At 38.0% G+C, this 20,001-nt stretch overlaps 1 protein-coding gene across 1 annotated transcript in view; it reads left to right on the top strand.

Annotated features, from left to right (window-relative positions):
- The window catches only part of LOC124167606 (kelch-like protein 17), a 119,288-nt gene that overhangs the window by 24,190 nt on the left and 75,097 nt on the right, over window positions 1-20,001 (top strand). The window lies entirely within an intron of this gene.

Raw genomic sequence — 20,001 nt, 5'->3', positions numbered from 1 at the left:
ATTTAGCTTTGATTATATAGCGCTAAACCTGAACGACGGTCAAATTAACATTGATGATCTTAAATCAGGTTGCAACACATGGATAAAAAGCATTCATTAAATTGACGGATCTCAGCGGTGGAAACATGCGCACTCGAGGCATTATGCGCACCCATCTTTTTTGAAGAATTTTTTTCGAAAAAAATGCATACTTTTTACAGAACATTACAGTAAATAATTCATAATTTAAGCATAATTAGCTATACGCCACAGCAGGTACAAACCGAGACGTTTTCTGCCACTTATTCAGTGAAACCATCGAATTTGATCAATTCTTGACAAGAGTTGGGCCAGGCTGAGAGATGCATTTGAAGGCTTCAATAAATAATCATCACGCCAAGGGTTTTCTTGAGAGCGAAAGCATGATGAAAATTGGGGATAAAATGTATAAGCTTTACTTCGGCGAAGCTACAGTTATATTCATGGTTGGAAATGTTTTTATTTATTAACATCATGTAAACCTAGTTTATTGCGAAAAAAAATTTCTACGGTATTTAATCCATCATCATAGATGATGAAAACTAAGTCGTGTTCAAAGACATATGAACACTGTTGACAAAAGTCTTTCCTAGCGTTATATAAAATTCGAAATCGTATCAATCGATTTCTATTATTGAAAAATACCTAAATCCAAGTGATACCAAGATTGAGTTCAACGCTCAACCATCTGACAAAAACCAATCTGATACGTATAAAACGCACACCCGGTAAATTGCATTTCGGAAACATCGAAATTACCCATAAATCTTTGACGGGCCAAATTGACAATATTTTCGAGGGGAGCTCCAATCGAATCAGATACATGTCGGGAACACTTCCTAAATTTGCGATAGATCGAAAAAAAATTGTCCAAAACGGATCAATTAATTTTTCCACGGTATTACGAACGCCATTGATACATTTTTCATGCCGTAGGCTATAAATCATCCCACGAAAGTGAGAAACTAATTTATGCGTCAGAAAAAAATGAAAAGGAAAATAAATGTGGGAGCCGAAATTCATTTTCACAGTGGCAGTAAACTTTCATGAGTTTTCGAGACCTTTGTCTCTCGGCCCTTATTTGAAAAGTTTCGACAACTGAAAAAAGTGAAAGTCGAGGGGCAGGGTATCCTTTTACCCTCACGTTCAAGCACCCCTAACGAGAATCCGTCGTGACTACCCAACTTTAGTCAAATACTTGTTTAGGTTTTCCGAAAAAAATGTTGTTTAAAAAATAGCTCTTTACCATGGAACTAACTCCGATGTCGAAATCCAAAGTTAGCCAAATTATAACCAGATTTTTCCGGGAATATATTTTTCAATTAATCATTTTTCTGGCCGTGCGATACAATTTTAAGCTGTTTCGACTCCAATAACCTATTGTTAAGCTTATCATGTGGAATATGTACATAAAGTTAGCTTAACAATATTTTGCAGTTGAGCGACTTCTCTTACTTTGCATGGTATGTGCTTACAGTCCAGAATTTTGTCATTGATATGAGGCAAGAATAAAACAGTATGGCTTGTGGTTGTGTTGAAACATACTGATGATGATGGTGAGTAATTTGCAGGAAACTGACTAATCAAGTTGGTTTGCTAAAGCCAAACAACAAGAGCAAATGTAGCGAGGGTGCAAGTGTCGGTTACATTTATTTACAGCGTTTAAAGTCAAATTGTTGACTAAAGACATGCAGCGAGGAAAAATATCACTCACGCAGTCAGTAAATTAAGATTGGTTTACATAGATACAGGAAGAGATCACCCTGGACTACGCTTCGGCCGAGTAAGTTCACTCATTAAGGGACAGGAAGTCAGTTCCTTCGCCTGGCCCACCTCACACTTCAAGGATTTTCATAGGGGATATTTGCAAAGACTTCACGCGGAATCTCAACTCAGGACCCTTCGATAAAACTGATAAAACTTCGTTTGAGTTTTACGGCTATCGGAGGGATATTTTGGATATTTTATTAATCTTTAGACTCTTCTGTAATTAATATTAATCAATTAAGTAAAATAGATTAAACTTCAAAATTATCTGAGCTCTGGAGGGGGGTTTATCCCCCTAACCCCCCTTCGCTGTGTCACTGGTGAATACTAACTATCTACATGAATTTTTGGCATATTTTTACTCATGTATGAATCACTTACTACCCTAACTATTCGCTTTTATTTAAGTTACTAGTAGTTTATTTACATGGAAGCATGTTCGTGTCCTTAGCACTCTCCTAGTTTCTAATCTGATCGCGTGTCGTTGTCCTGCGTGCTTGACCTGCGTCCTGCAAGCGAGCGCGTTTCGGATTAACACTTTCCGTTCGGAAGACTTCTTAAGCAGTCATGCCACCTCCCAGCCCATGGCGAATGAGTGTTTATACAGTCATGGGGCCTATGACGGTTCTTTCTATTTCCCCACCGTATTTCCGCCAGGTAGGGTTCTCCTTTCGGTCAATCTGCATCAATAGGGTAGTTTCCTTCATCAAAGAAAACGAAAGGCATTGATTGCGATTCGTTACCCACCATTACTGTATTCATAATATACAAATTATTTCGTTTTAGAAATACCGGTTTAGACGAATGGCAATGGTCCATTTTTATCCTCATTTGAAAAGGGCCAGATTGGCACCCATGCGATGCCACTCCACGTGACGTCACAGGGACCTAGTTTCTATACGAGAAGATAGGAGTTATACGTCGTCTGAGGTTACCAATGCATGCATGATGCGCAGAGCTCAGGGAAACATGTCTTAATAATCACTTATTAAAACGGGCTAAGGTCGGAAAGTTTTCTTCTTTCGATAAGGTATTAATAATCCTTATTTAAGCCAAGCGCTAGCGCGGGCAAAGGTCACCTCACAAGGCGGCAGCGGGAACCATAAATACGTCACATGGAGAGATTTCCCCACATTCATACTTACGCGTCGCGTTTTCGCGCGCTAGAAAATTTTCACTTTTCATTTAATCGCGAAAAATAGATATCGTCATTTAAAAATCTAAAAGCGTGAAATACGTACTCCAGGAGTAATAATCTTACGATTTAGGCAATAAAAAATTAATAGGAAACCACCCTATTGTACCCCTAGCGTCGTTAAGGAAGCAGCCGTTCTTAGATCCATCTCATTTTTTTTGTTACACGCTTAAAAATTTTGAAGGAAACATTTCTCTGCAAATTTCAATGAGCTCCAAAATACCCCGTTTTTCATTTTTCATCTTGTAGATATTTTCTAATTGCGAATTGTAATACTATTAATATAAGTTCATTATTTAATCTGAAATTGTCATTTTTAAACATATTATAAGCATTGTATGTTAGAGTCCATTGTAATAAAAGATGGCCTAAAAATCTTTATTGGTTGCTCTCAAATACTTTTTCGTGATCGAAATCAATAACATTTCGCGAATAATAATCTTAGAGCAAGACATGTAATGGAATTAACTATTTGTGTAGTGGGTTGCCTAAGTAACCATATAAGCAATGTCGAATGACGTCTTATGAAGTCAAGAAATTTTTTTTAAGAAAAAAAAATTTTTCGCAGAAATATGGCAATATAATGTAATTTCCAGTCAATTGACGATTGAAGATTATTGAAAATTGACGGTAATCAGTCTAATAAATACGAAATTAACGAAATAATAGATTCGCAATTGGGCATGAAATCCAAATTCACATCCGCTATGAAAGTTTTAAGGCTAGGAAAAATGATGCACGATTGGTGCGGAATCATACCGCGCCACACACTTTGGTGGTGGATTGCACAGTACCTCATAGATGTAGATGAAATTGTGAAGAGGTGGGGTGTTATTCTATCTTCTATCTCATCTCCTTAGAGCGGATTCCCCTTCCGTATTCTCGTCCGTGACTCAGCGATTCGTGCAGGCAAGTACAAGCACGTGCGCCCGAGGCCGAATTCAGAAAGCACGGCCAACACAACGTGACTCGACTAAATTCGCAACGACGTGATTGCGTGCGGTGGGTAAAACCGTTTCGCAAAACAGGGAAACGCCCAGAACGAATATGCTCGACGATGTTTGCAGTATCTTTCGGAATCCACAGAACGATATTTTCGCCATAAAACCAAGGTTTCCCAATGGCGTGATTTTTTTTCGTATTTCCAAGCCAATAATTCAAGTTCTTCGATCCCCATTCAAAGTGTACTTTTTTCGCTTCATTTACTGCATAGCCTGCAGATAAAAAACTTAGCGCCTTTAAACACCTGAGCAAATTAAACTGTTTTATTAGCTTTTAAACGACATTTAAGCAGCTTAAAGTTCTCTGAATTCCCGATAATCCGTCGATCACAAAACGCTTTAAGAAGACGTCACAAAAATTGCCATATACCAATATTTTTGGTCCAAGTAAAATGCTATAAAATAATATATTCCATCGCATGCACTTGAAAATTTAGTTATTTCGGTACTATAAAACCATACACAAACCTGCATAAACACAATTATTTTCACCAAAGTTTTAGGTACCAATAGCGCTATTTTTAGAGAAGAGGAAGGCGAGGAATTGTAGGATTGACTCCAGTCACTCAATTTTTGACATTGCATTGGTTTATATAACCTCACGAGGCATTAATAGACTGATGGTGGCCCATGTCGCCACTAATGACGTTTCCGAGCGCATATCTGATGAGATTTCTTCTGGGAGCACGATAAGTTCGAATCTATCGTGGGGAACACGTACAAAAAATATTTGCGGCCTAGCCCTGAAGATTCATCAAGCGAGTTGCAGAAAGATTTTCGGATAAAAAAGCAAAAGAGATGAGCTATTTCGCACTCGTCCGGCCGTACTTTCAATATGCCGCGAGCATAATATCTCATATTACGGGTTCTGGCGCAGAATGACATCCGTGAACTTGATGAACTACGAAGGATAGCGGCGCGCTTTGTCAAGAACTTCTACGGGTGTACAGAAAGCGTTACACATATGCTAAAAAGTTAGGCTGGATGCCGCTTTAGACTCAGAAACTACGTGCTAGGCTTAGGTTGAAAGGGGCAATTGAGAATAGATAACTTCGAGAGCGATACGGAGAACATAATAATATAATGTCGTATAATAATATATAAATTTATTTCACTCATATGCAATTACGTTAGAAAACCCTTTAAGAATGGTGGAATATATAGGTACCCCTTGTGAAATCGTTTTGGGGCTATCATCATATACTGTTATACAGTACTGGTGCTATCAATACATGACAAATATATTTCTTACGCTGAATTCAGTGATTTTTTTCTTATCGTTTGCATCCAATTGTGACATTTCAGTAATGTACAAGCACACAATACTAATACACATAGTAACCAACTTGCTTTTAGAAACATCATATTAGAACGCCACTATATTTCCCAGTCCAACAGAAACGATACATGCATTAAGATATATTTTGCCGAACGGACAGGTATGGGAACTCGTTTTTCCCCCGAGAAATAAAGAACTTAATGAATACTAATTAGGTGGAACTTCGTACTCGCATATCCTTTTTTATTGACGGCTGGCGTCCTAACATCCCCCACCGCACGTCTATTGGGCGGCTTGCGGGTAGTATGCAGATGTAGATGAAAAGTAAAAATATTCTCGTAATTCAAACGAATTTTACTTTTCCAGCGAAATCATGTTGACCTATCACACCATGACCAATAATATTTTCCAAGTTAAAAGGTTTGCCATGAGTTCACATATCGTACGTATAATGATGATAATCAAGTAAAAAATCAATTGCAGGAAACATATAGGACAGTCAATACATTGAAGATATCTGGTAACTAATAATGCTTCTGTGTAACGATTTCTTTGGCTCTATCACTTCGCTTCTTTTGAACTTGTGATTATACTTTAGTTATTGAGGTGGGATTGATATGCGATATAGATGATTCTATTCGAATTCGGCATTCTTTGTAATTAATTGATAGATAGATACGTTCGAGATTCGATTTAATATACTTACTATAGATTAATTCTTCAAAAAAAAATTCGAAAACAAACATCACCTCTAAAAGCATAAAGAAAAAATACGTTTTTCCTATTTGAATGTAGAACATATCGATGGCTAAGTTCCAACAACACGTATCTCAAAATTTGGCCGGTCTGAGTTAATGATAATACTATTAATAAAAAATAAAATTCAAGCAAAAACACAAATCCTTCTTTACAAATGTATGATTCTTTTCCAGTTTTATGTATTTTTGTTTTTTAGTTTCAATTAAAATTACATAAAAATTTTAAAAAATAATCTTTTTTTGCTCTCCTGAAAAGTTGCTATTTCTGAAATACGTGTTGTAAGAACTTAGCTATCGATATATACTTTACTAAACCTTTTTATAAAATTATTGAATACAGTACTGGTGCTATCAATACATGACAAATATATTTCTAACGTTGAATTCAGTGATTTTTTTCTTATCGCTTGCATCCAATTGTGATATTTCAGTAATGTACAAGCACACAATACTAATACACATAATAACTAACTTGCTTTTAGAAACATCATATTAGAACGCCACTATATTTCCCGGTCCAATAGAAACTATATATGCATTAAGAGAGATATTTTGCCGAACGGACAGGTATGGGAACTCGATTATCTCGTTTATCCCCCGAGAAATAAAGAACTTAATGAATACTAACTAGGTGGAACTTGGTACTCGCATATCCTTTTTTTGTTGACGGCTGGCGTCCTAGCATCCTCCACCACACGTCTAATGAGGCGGCTGGCGGGTAGTATGTAGATGTATATCAATGGTAAAAAGATTCCCGTACTTCAAAAGAATTTTATTTCTCCAGCGAAATCATATTAACATAGCACGCCATCACCAATAATATTTTCCAAGTTAAAAGGTTTAACATGAGTTCAAAGATCTTGATAGTACGTATAATGATGATAATCAATTAAAAAATCAATCGCACGTAACATATAGGACAGTCAATGCATTGAAGATGTCTGGTAAGTAAGTAATAATTGTTTTGTGCAACGAATTCTTTGGATCTACCACTTCGTTTCTTTTGAACTTGCGATTATACTTTAGTCACAAAATTAGGATTGATATGCGATATTGAAAATTCTATTCGTTTACAGCATTCTTTGGAATCAATTGATAGATAGATACGTTCGAGATTCGATTTAATATACTTACTATAGCTCAATTCAATCACAGAAAATTTGAAAAAGAACATCACCTCTAAAAGCATAAAGAAAAAAATACGTTTTTCCTATTTGAATGTAGAACATATCGATGGCTAAGTTCCAACAACACGTATCTCAAAATTTGGCCGGTCTGAGTTAATGATAATATTATTAATAAAAAACAAAATTCAAGCAAAAACAAATCATTCTTTGCAAATGTACGATTCTTTTTCAGTTTTATGTATTTTTTGTTTATAATTTCAATTACTTTTCTGTTTCTTTTTTTGCTGTCCTGAAAAGTTGCTAGTTGAAATACGAGTTGTACGAGCTTAACCATCGATATACACTTTATTAAACCTTTTTATAAAATTACTGAAATATAACCCGCAATTACTATAGGAAAATTATATACTTAATCATTATTCTATCTCCATATTCTAAAGATTAACGCGTAGTTAAGCATTAATCATTCCAAATACCACACTCGCACTACAAACAAAGGACATGGCGGAGAGGAAATTTCAAAATAAAATAACATTTACTTCCAAGGAAGAGGTAATTTACTTATTTATTCGCAGTGGAAAAGTCACAGAGATTGTTGACAAACATGATTTCAGGGACATGGGCTGATTGCCAGGGCGGCTCCAAGGGCGAAGCTAAAACTGTTCCTCCCAAGAGCAAGGTTCCTTCCGAGAAGTAGCATTCGCAAAGCACGAAGATCGCGAGAGATAAAATGGCCATCACGATTTCGCCGTGCACGGCAGTCAACGCCCTCGAACGCCTTCGATCCGTGTTAGAACACCTGTTGCCGCTTGGAATCGTTCCCACGGCTACAAAAAAGCCCTAACCGTCAATCAAGAGCTAAACACTATTCCTCGAGGCTCAGCGCCAAAGCTTAGAAACAACATGCATACAAGTCATGAAGAACGAAAAACGTTTCACAACATTTACAGGGTTAAACCCATAGACGTACTGAGTACGTTTTGGATGAGGGAACACAAAATGAAGATGAACGAGCCATATGCAGAGATATTCCGACGCAGCGCTGTATCCACGCAGGAAAATGAAATTTCCTGATTAATCAACAAGAGAGATGGCAATTTTGCACAAATTTATGAATTTATGTATTTTTGTTTTTCAATTTCAATTAAAATTATATACAATTTAAAAGATTTAATCTTTTATTTTGCTCTGAAAAGTTGCTACTTTTGAGATACGTATTGTAGGAACTTAGCCATCGATATATACTTTAGTAAACCATCTTATAAAATTACTTTAATATAAACCGCAATAATTATTGGAGAATCTGGTACTTAATCATTAATACATCTCCGCCTTCTAAAGATTAACGCGTAATTAAGCATTAATCATTCCAACTACCACACTCGTACTGCAAACAAAGGACATGGCGGAGAGGAAATTTGAAAATTAAATAACATTTATTTCCGAGGGAGATGTAATCTACTTATATATTCTTATTACAAATTTATCTAAAGACTGAATCACTCGATCATTTTTTCGTCATTTTCGAGTGATCACTCCAGCGATCACTCGATTGCGCCGCACCGTTTAATAATCGTGGGAACGATTTAGGTAAACATAAAACACGCCCGAATGTAAGAAGTAAACAATAACAAAACTGCTGTACAGAGCGATACCTCTACCCATAAATACTCTACACTATAATAGTAATATAAACTCTATTCCTCCACATCACAAACACATTATTTGTTTGAATTATATCAATTCCAGGATTCAGGCTATAGAAATTCGTGATGCAGATCCTTCAACAACGAGCTGTGATATTAAAAATGATGCGAAAAGCGACGGCGGGTGGGAACGCGTAATTCAAAGAAATGATTACTCGAGCGATCACTAAAAGGGACGAAACAAATGATCATGGTATTCAGGCTTAAAAAAGCACGAAAAGTTTCGGCCGTCAGGTCATACTCAAGTACAATAAGAAGTAGTAAACATCAAGAGCTGTTTGTACACATATAGTTCGTATAAGTGGGTGGGGCAGGTTAAGGAAGGGGGAGAGATGCGTCATTGGATCACTTGGGGAATGGGATGGCAAGGAGCGGGGATTGGCCCATGAATTTTTGTTCATTCATTGAAGAAATGCCCCCTTCTTGCACAGTTCCCAATTTCTCCAGCGTGTCCAGTAGGCCGGTCCTTATTTTTCATAAATAAGGAAAGATATGTTCTCCTAATATCAAAATGATCCAAATGAGGTTTATATTCACGTGATAAAATTTGGTCACTTTAAAATAACGGCAACCCGTGATTTCCCTAAGGCCCCTAATTACTGAGGGCAATCAATTCAGTTTTTTGGGGCAGAAAAAGTACTTACCATATGTAAAACGTGAAAGTAATGTCCTTTCGGTCCGAATTTCTTTATCTTTTGACCTATATATAAGCGTTTACGAGATATCGTCCGTCGCAATGCAATCCACCCTCCCAGGGCGCTACCCCGCACCGCGGCACCGCTGAGGTACGGCCCGCACCACTTACCTCCCCTCCATCCCCTCCCCTCTCTCGGCTAAGACTTTGCTCCTATTGGCAAGATCTAGCCTCTAAATAAATGTGCTTAAGCCAGAAAGAATTTAATTGCCATGATAATATTTCTAATCCAAGAGATCAATTTATTTTCACTCTGTCCATAAATTTCAGTACATATTATCGAAAATAAAATACATTTTCAGAGTATTTCTAATCTCTCACAGACGCATCTTTGGCAATGAAAGTTTTTTTTGCGAATGTTAGGGGTTAGGCTACAACGAAAATTCACACTTAAGTTTTGAAAGCTAACTTCCTTCTTCGTGACTGACTTAAAATGTTGAATTAGTTTCATCCCTCTTTCTGCACAATCATTTCCCACTTGAAAACCCCGAATAATTTGCAAATCGTCCAGTCTTCGTCTTTTCCTCTCCACATGGACGATCTCAGTTACTTTTATTCGAAAATGTCCTGATTGACTGATAGGTTCATCACTCAATCAGGACATTTTCATATATAGTATTCGTGATAGAACAGTGAACTTTTGAGAATATATAGTGCAATATAAAACATATGGGTCATACTTGCTAGGTATTATAACCTCTAATCATCAATAGTTCGAGCCTCTTGCGTGAAAGGTGGGGAAATATTCATGTATTGCCATGAGAAAAAATTCTCCTGGACCGGGAGTCGAACCACGGATCTTAGTAACAATTGCCATTAGAATTCAGGAACCTGAATAGCTTCTTGATCTGTGCAGTACCCGGAAAGCAAAAGTTACGTGGTTCGATTGCCAGTGGATTTATTTCTCATAGCAAGTCATATGTATCCAATCATCAAGTTGATCGTCATGTCGACGGTTCGATTCTAATTTAGCATACTTCAGTATCAACCGATCAGGTAAGCTCGATATTCGAGGGAAAATTCTATATCTTTCAGTGATAACCCAAGTTCCCAATGCAATACGTTACCGCGCTCCCCACGGTACTAACTGTAGCAATAAATTCTCGGATAATCCAAAGAAATTTTTCATCTTTGAAAATTTAAGAATAATACCCTTCTATCAAGGTTTGCAAGGGTACGAAGACACCTGGTCTGTATTGCGAGCTTGCCAACTCTCCAGAGTGAATTGGATGAATCATTGCTTCTCCGACGGAGCGTTTCACAAGGGCTTAGGAGTCACCCGGATAAAAACACGCGCTTAGCAGAGAGAGAAGTTCCGCGCATACGGAAGTTGCAAAGTCAGAGGAAATATATACGACAGTGCTCACGGTAGCTTCTCAGTATCCAAAAAAATCGAGGCCAACGTTGAAATTACAGCCTCGCTATCAATCTGGTAATTGGAAAATGTTTCCCAATGAAATACTTATACACGGTGATATTAAAATGCTGGTAATCTTTCGAGCAAACGATGAAAATTTCACAAGATACAGTAAAACCATGGGAAGCGTGGTAAATAGTAAGAACCGGAAGAGCATAAACAGCATAAAAACAGATGCAATTGCCATAGTCAGCCAATCGTACTCATAATGCCCAGTGGCGCAGCGAGGGGGGGTTTCGGGGGATGAAACTCCCCCAGAGCTCAGAGAAATTTTTCATTCAGCTTATTAAAACAACTTGTCTTTTCCCACACTCTTTTATTTTCGGCATGGTTTCGGCAAGTTGTGCCATTGTCAAGTTTATCACAAGTTGCCGCAACCGTGGTCGGTGAAAATAAAAGAGTGTGGAAATAGACAAGTTGTTTTAATAAGCTGAATATCAAAAATTTCCACCGTATCACGCCGGACGCTGTATCTTTTATAAATTTTTAAGTTTAATCCATTTTACTCCTGGATTAGAATTACTTATAGAATAGTGTTAGGATTAATCAAATAACCCTCAGAAAGCCGTAAAACTCGCATTTTGAACCATTAATTTTTTTTTAAATTCTGGAGGTCTCCAGCAACTCCCACTTGCCCTGGCGGGTATGCAATAACCCCACACCCCAAAGTATTAGTTGCGCCTAAACCCCCCCTAGCCTTAATTCTTACCTGCGCCCCTGATAATGCCCATCAAAATAGTGACCATATGCCATCTCAATCTTGCTCTCATGCGCAGAAGCCGATGAGCGCTTTTGTACATATTTCCTCAAGAGATTGGAGCCGCGCGGACAGATGACGGAAAACAGACTCCAGCGCTATATAGGTGGGGTGGCAATCGAGGGAAACAGACGGCCGTGAATCTGCGGCGCGCATCTAAATTCGGATGCATTGCCTCACTTGCGTGAGGCCATCGTTAGAGGCCAGATAGAAGTGCATCCCGGAAGTCACTCATTGCCCATTCAGAAGCTACGTCGTACAATCCCACCTCATGATTGGTTGAACGACCTGCTCCGATATTCGCAAAAGAGAGATTTTCATAGGAGAGCATAAACAAATGTCAAAAAACGACGATAGTCTATCTGGAGTAAGGAAACAAAGATGATACCAAAGAGAAGCGTTTATACCACAAACGTTTCCTCCATTTCACAAAAACACGTGCCTATCAAAGCTGAATCCATTACAGTTCAAATCACTTCAAAAGGCTGAGGCCAAAATAGAAACTAAACGTAAACAGCAATATAAACTTAAAGGTATTGAATAAACGCTAATTATGACCCTCTCATCGTTAAATACGACAAAAAAAGTAATCAAAACTATGTTAGCAAAAATAATACGAAAAATAAACTATTACATTTCAGTACCACAAATATACATATGTGTATTAATTAATAATTATAGTAATTCCAGGTCCAACAAAAATAAGGTATTAAGAGAAAAATTTTTCCGATCGAATAGCTATAGGGATTCGTTTTTCCCTCGAACAATAAAGGACTTTAATAAATGCTTGTCGTAATTTTTTCAGTGCATTTAATCTTCCATTGCAAAGGCTTGTGTCCTAATACCCCTTACCAGTTACCACACGACTAATAAGGCGGTTTTCGGGGTAGTACATTGAGGCAGCTTGATAAGAAATGAGTGTACAGCTCATAAGTAAATACTCTCATAGTATTCCCAACCAAGACTACTCGTACTTACGCTAAAAATCATGAGAATACTTTAATCACTTAATAGAAAAAATGTTCAAACAAAGTACAAAATCGATTTTCATTTAATTAAGCATTAATAAAATTAAAATAAATCTATTATACAGCATAAAATTAGTGGATAAATCAACTCAAAAACGAAGGGCCGAGCATAATAGCACTAGGGCGCTTACTGAGAGCTTTCAGGGCAAGCTGGCTTTAACCTTAATTTATAAGTTACTTCCCTTGGAAATGTTTCCCCCAAGAGAGGTGTTTGCCCAGCGAGCTGTCGGGGTTCCTGACCTAATTGTTCACCAACGCATGCGCGGAACTCACATCACGACCTCAAAATATAAATACCAAGTTCTGGCAGAACTTAGCTCAGAAGAACCGACCGCCATAACACTGCTATCACATTGCATTTCATAGATGCATCCCTGTGCACTCCTATTCTTAAATATAAATGATCCCAACATCTGTCCGAGGTTATGTTTTTATAATAAAACGAAAACAAAGTATTAATCCACGCTAACTTCGATAAACAAACCAAAGTGCTGGGTCCATTAAATATTACACCATAGTTCAAAAGCAGAAAGTATTTTATCGGCACAATAAAGGCTAAACGCTAAAATCTATGCCTGAGTATGAAATTCCAACTTAGTAGCGCAAAATATAGATTTATCCCTAGTTTATTTTACTGCAAAATGCATTATACCTAAAATTCTAAAATAATCTTAATCTTTGAGCTTAATTAAATGGGAGCTTCGAGCGGGTATCAACAATAAGATTGCGCAATCTCACCCATTTTGAGATTGTTTCATACATTTATAATCGCACATTTTCGTCCGACCTTTATTATTTGATGTCCTTAAAAATCCAGAGTATTAAAGCAAATGTTAAATAGGCTGAATACCATAGAAAAACCGTTATCATGGTAGCTGGAAAGTGTATCCAACAAAATGTTTGTGCTGCCTTAGTTCAGTAGGTAACTAAGGAGTTGCTACCCCAAGTTTATGGACAAATAATGATTAAAATTGTCTCCCCATACAACTTACTGAAGCATAGCAGATTCTTTCTGAAATATCCTGCATGTATACTGGCTGGTGGTGGCGCTTCACTGAACTCACTGGAACGACAATTTGAAACGTTCCTGCAATCTTGAGTATTGATAAGCGATATATCGCTAACTGTGATTGAATCACCGTTACTGAAAAGTAGCAATCACTGTCGGTGATTTAATACTCAAAATCACTGTGATTGGATCCCTAGATTCGGCGATGAAAGCACAGGCTGCTACCAAGTGATTGTTGATACATCGCTACCTGTGATGGAAGACAAGTAGCCGATCACTGCCGGTGACTAAATCACTGAATACTCGAAATCACTGCGACTGTGAATACGCCGAGGATAGCTTCGGCTGCTACCACTGCTACCAACAGTATAACAAAGGATGTCTTATTCATCTGCCGACGGGATTTTAATGATTGCCCCTTATTAATTCCTTTACCATATCAAATTTACTAATTAACGTAATATAAACTCAGAATCAGAACTATTCACTCAAAAAAAATATTTTGCCTAATTTTCCAATTTTCAATAAGTTTATTCGTTCCTTTTGCGGAGAGCTCATCCATTGGAATTGGACAAAGTAGCAGTAATAGCAGCGCCACAAATCACCGCTTACTTTTAAGAGTGATTCTCCTCGGTGACCGCAATCACAGTTAAGAATCACCGTTACTGATGAGTAGCAGTCACAGGTAACGAAGTTATTGAAGAATCACAGTTCCGCTCATCACTAATCGTTAGTGAGGTAGCGGCATCTTTTTCATCCCCGACATAAACTCTTTCTCAACGTCACAGCGTAAGGTGCATTCCCAGCCAATCCCAGCGTCGATAACTTCCCCTCCACTCTGTACACTCCTTCCCCTCCTTCGCCTGTTAGGAGTTTTTTCTCTCTTACTATCCTGGCAGCCAGCACGACGCGAGCAACGAGGAGCAAGTTCCGACAAGAAGACTACTAGATGCGCCCCACGTCTCTCAAGTACTGTAAACGTAATTTATCGGCGATATCAAGCGTGTCCTGTGTTTTCAATTAATCCCAATTGCATTTTCGTTCTTTTCACTACTGACCACCTCCTTCAATTGTTTCTCGCAATTTTGTGTGTTGCAGTTAGTGACTTCGTTCAAATCTTCTTCGGATACACAATGTTACCTTGGCTTAGTGCACAACATTACTCAGCTAACAGTTCATTTACATCTATAACACATAACACCCCGCAAGATGCCTTAATTGGCGTGTGGTAGGGGGTGTTAGCATACAAGCCGTTTACATATATAAAGAAAATGCTCTAACGAAATTAAGCCTAGCATTTATTTAAATCTTTTGCCGTACGAGGGAAAAATGTATTCCCACACCTATTCGTTCGGCAAAACATCTCACTTAAATTATAGTTTCTGTCGAACCTGGAAATGAAGTGGGATTCTAATATGGTGCCTCCATGTTGCTCTGAAAGATATTCATTCTCAATGGTTCAAGCAATCTAAGCTTAGCGCGCAGCCTCCGAGTATCAAGCGGCTCCTAACCTGATTTGTTTAACATCTGTGTAACGCTTTCTGCACGACCGTAGCAGTTTTTGACGAATCGCGCAGCTTTCGTATGTATATTTTTATGCATACAAATAGATTCTTCCTACACCTGATCCTTGAATACGATTACTTATTATTACGATATTCAAGATGTGACCGGACGAGTGCAAATAAGCCCCTCTATTTTACTTTTTCATCCCATAATCTCCCTAAAATACGCTTGATGGATCATAGCTTCTTAAGGGCTCCGCCACAAATATACCTTGTGTGTGTTCGTAAAGTATGAGCTCAACATTGGGGATCCCAATTTATCAGAAGCCATTTCCGAAATTCTTTTTATCAAACGTTAGTTTTTAACCGTTCAACTTTGGGAAATTTAATTGTGAACAGGTAACAGCAGCAAAGTCATGCTTGCGGATTAAACCCTCTTTTCTTACCTGCTTTTGCACCTTAATATTATATTGTCGCTTGAAAAATGAACAAGATTTTTAATACGGTAAATATTACGTTCGTTTTTTATGTGTATTACGGAGTCTCAATCATTTAATTTCTTATTAATAACTTTCACATTAAAATAAAGAGAATATTTCGTATAGTAATTGTTGTATGCTGTTATTATTTCAAATATAAGAAGACCGTAGGCCTGCCAGGCTCTTATGCCGCCCCTAACCTCAGAAAAAAATCCTGGATCCATCCTTAATTGGCCTAATCATATTAGATTTAATCTAGCTTCACTTAATCAAAAATCGCCGCTCTGGCCACAAAGAATTTATTTCAGCTATCGTATGTGAGCCATGTAGGACTAAAAGCAGTTAGTTGAATATGCAAGCGGAGTTCTGTACATATAAAATGTGAGTTGGAATAACTATGGTTATCCTACTTGACACCGTGCCTTTTGAACTTCGTTCCTCCCCAGCCATACACTAAGCACAGATTTTTTCTTAAAACTCTCTACATTTTACTTCCCTCTCGTAATTCCCTCACTGAAGAATAGCCCTAAATTAATCCACAAGTTCAAAATTACTCTTCCCTTTCAGCTTCCTTTTCGGCGTAGTAATTTGGACACTTCCAGTTAGGCTGAAGAGGACGTCACCCTTCTGTCATCGAGGCTGGTGATGTTTGCAATGATGGTTTAAATACATATATATTATCTCACAATATTCTACGAGGGTACAGGTTTTATTAAGGAGCATGGATGTTGAAATAAAACTTCCTTGATTGCGAGTTTTTTTAAGGAGAGGAATTCATCTACATTGTGAATTTTGTTTACATTTAATTTTGCACATTATTCAGAAAATATATCACAAAGAGTTGTCAAAACATCATCTTACTTCCATCTGAAGACATATAGTCATGGTTATAATAAAGAAAGACCACAGCGAAAAATAGCGTCGTGTTGTCATATCTGCCGGACTGACTTGACATAAGTGGATTGACGAGCCAATCGTGGACCTTCTGCACAATATCGTCAAGGATGCCTCCTATTTGAACGCCTCTGGACGCGAGGCATAAAATTTCCTCCGATGGTGGAGTGACGTAGTCCACAGAGCCGCAAACCATAATCGGAAAACCCAAGATGATGTTTTGACAACTCTTTGTGATGTATTTCCTGAAAAATAAGCAAAATTCGATGTTACCAAAATTAAATGTACACAAAAGTCACAGTGAACAAAGTTCACAATGGAGATAAAATAGATTCCTCTCTCTAAAAAGACTCTGAATCAAGGAAGTTTTATTTCAACATACAAACTCCTTTTCACTGACTGTACCCTCGTAGAACATAGTGACATTTTTTTTATATTAATAAGATAATATGTATTTCAACCATCATTGGAAACATCACCCACCTCGGTGGCATAATGGTGACGTCTTCTCCTGACTAATTAGGAGGTGCCAAAGATTCAACGCTGATAAGCAAACAGGGAAGCTGATAGGAAAAGAGTAATTTAGAACTTGTAGATTATGTTTCGAGAATTCCTCACTGAGGACATCATGCGAAGGAAATTAAAATACTGACGATATAAAATGAAGAGAATAAAAATGAGAAGAAGTATAAAAGAAAAATACTGAGGATAGTATATGGCTAAGGACGTCGGAATTACTGAAGGCATAGCATCTAATAGTATCACCGACGCTATCCCAGCACACGTCGTACATACATACATAGCTCCGCTTCCAGATCGAGCTAAGTGCAATAATTTCTATATGGCTCACACGCGATGGAATAAATAGGGGTTAAATAAGTTTTTACTGGGTAGTGCAGTTTTTTTATTGAGGAAAAGTAAAGCTAAATTTCAACTAATGTGGGTAGACCAATATTGTTCATTCCGAGCAAGAATTTTCCCGTAGGCCATTTATAACACAAATCCACTAAGTTTATTAATAAGTGAAAGCTGTCATATTCTAGAATTTAAAATGGCCTGACATGCAATACCCTGGTCGACGGCAAAATCGCGTCGTCAGAGGCAGACTCGTCTGAATTTCGCTGACCGTAACGTCTCAGCCATAAAACGAAGGTTGACAGGCAGTCTTGAAAAGAGAGATTTTAAATTTATTGTAGTGCTCACAGTACAAATATTTTGCTTAATGGCATTTAATTTTGGATTCATCCATATTGTAAAGTTTGGCAGACTGTAGGGGAACCATTTGTAGTATAAGTAGCACTATGGTCATCGGGAGTATGAGACTATGTACTATAACTTTGGTCTCAATCCGTGCAGCAGTATGGCAACGCATACCGGGCAGGCAAACCAAGGAGGTTGTAAATATCTGGAGAGGACACCACTTGTTTCGAGCGTGGAGCGAAGTGTGGCCGGAATGGGGGTGCTTGGGGAGGACAAGCCACGCCCACTTTGGCCAAAACATTGACAATCCCATAAGGGTCAATGCTTACTATATGGTGAAACTTTTTTTTCATAACTCGTCAATACATTAAAATAAACTATGGAACGAACAATGTAAACCCTTTTTTCTTACTTTATTGGTAGGCTTGGCGAATTTATGACTCAAACATCTCTTCCCAGGGAAAAGTTATTATCAACCACCACAGTTACGTTCTACAACCAGCTCAGCTGAAAATAAAATTTTACGAGAGAGAACTAGTCATTTACCTGCACTTATACTGGCATTTAATTTTATTAAAGCCAACGGAAATCAAAAAATTACAGTAATAAAGTATATTTTCAAGGATATTCCCACCAGTAAAGTGGCTGAAAGACAGACAGAGTTTATACATTTATAAAAATATCGAGAATGATGGGTGAAATCTAATGACAATCACCGACGAAATACTTATGATCGTGGTAGCATTTTCCAATTGATGTAGTTCATTTTCAGAACAAAACTTAACCACCTCAAAATATCAATCGGAGACTAAGTCCAAAAATTGTCAAATCAAGATGGCGGAAATTTGACCACGCTAAACACTCGGAAACAGCGTCTCCAGATATTTACTACCTCCTTGAGGCAAACAGGCATCCTCTTTTATAAATATAACTAGCAGGCCACTTGGCGTTGCTCGGTAAGGATAGTACCCTGAGAAAAGGGAAACTTGGAAGTAGGAATTCAATGGTCACTTGGTAGGATTTTAATGTTTTCTTCTGTATCGAGTGAAGATGTGTGCCTACTCGGCAGGATGTCCAAATACAGAAGTTGTATGACGTAATAATAATAATTCGTCTTCATTGGGCGAGATTGGGACTAGAAAGTTCCATCTTCCAACTAACCCCTCGTCAAAAATTAAATTTTTGTAGTTAAATACATTCTCAAGATTCGCATGAAATTACTTAATAGACATATAAGTATGTTTTTCAATCAACAAGCAATTTTATGAGTTCACAAAGTTATCATTTATCAACTGTAAAAAGATGTGAGAAAACGTGGGAAAAACCTAAGGATATTGACTCTCGTCCTTCTTGGAAAAAACCCACTGCAGGAAAACGCCCACACAAGTAGGGGGGCGTGAAAAACCTGCGAAAACCTACTGAGAAAAGCTAATATAAACATGGGCATCAACAAATACAAGTAATAATGAGGTATGGTCACCGAGTACGTGGAAAGAAAAGGAAAATTAGATGAAGCTGGAGGAGATAAGTAACGTGACATAACAAACGGTACTGTAAACACGACGCAAAGGGCACACCGGACGCAACCGAAAGTATCATTAGGGTATTTGGGAGTATAAGATGCACTTAAAAATAATAATAGTAATGTCGTCTTTATTTCACAAGCGAATTTAGGGCTAGATACTCCTCTATCACAATTAACTTATTTCACAATCACCTATGCCCTGGAAAATTGTCAAACCGCCCCGGCGGGATTCGAACCCGCGACCTCTAAGTTAGCAGGCAGGGGCTTTACCCCCACGCCACCGAGGCCGGCAATCTACGTGTTAATTTTGGAGGCAATCAGTGTAGCCGTATGGAAACGCACAGCGGACATACAAACAGACAGGGGCGCAGCTAGGAATTAAACCTGGGGAGGTTGGGGGTTTAGGTGCAACTAATACCGGGGTGTGCGGGGGTATGGAATACCCACCAGGATAAGCGGTAGGTGCGAGATTAATAAATTGCGGAATTTTAAGATAAATGGTCCAAAATGGTGAGTTTTACGGCTTTCTGGGGGATGTTTTATTAATCCTTACCCTATTCCATTAGTAATATCAATCCAATTAACTAAAATAGATTAAACTTAAAATTTCTCTGAGCTCTGGGGGGGTGGGGGGGGGGTTCA

Source organism: Ischnura elegans, chromosome 11, assembly GCF_921293095.1.
Source record: "Ischnura elegans chromosome 11, ioIscEleg1.1, whole genome shotgun sequence".
Taxonomy (NCBI): Eukaryota; Metazoa; Arthropoda; class Insecta; order Odonata; family Coenagrionidae; genus Ischnura; species Ischnura elegans.
This window is presented reverse-complemented; position numbering and strand designations above follow the sequence as displayed.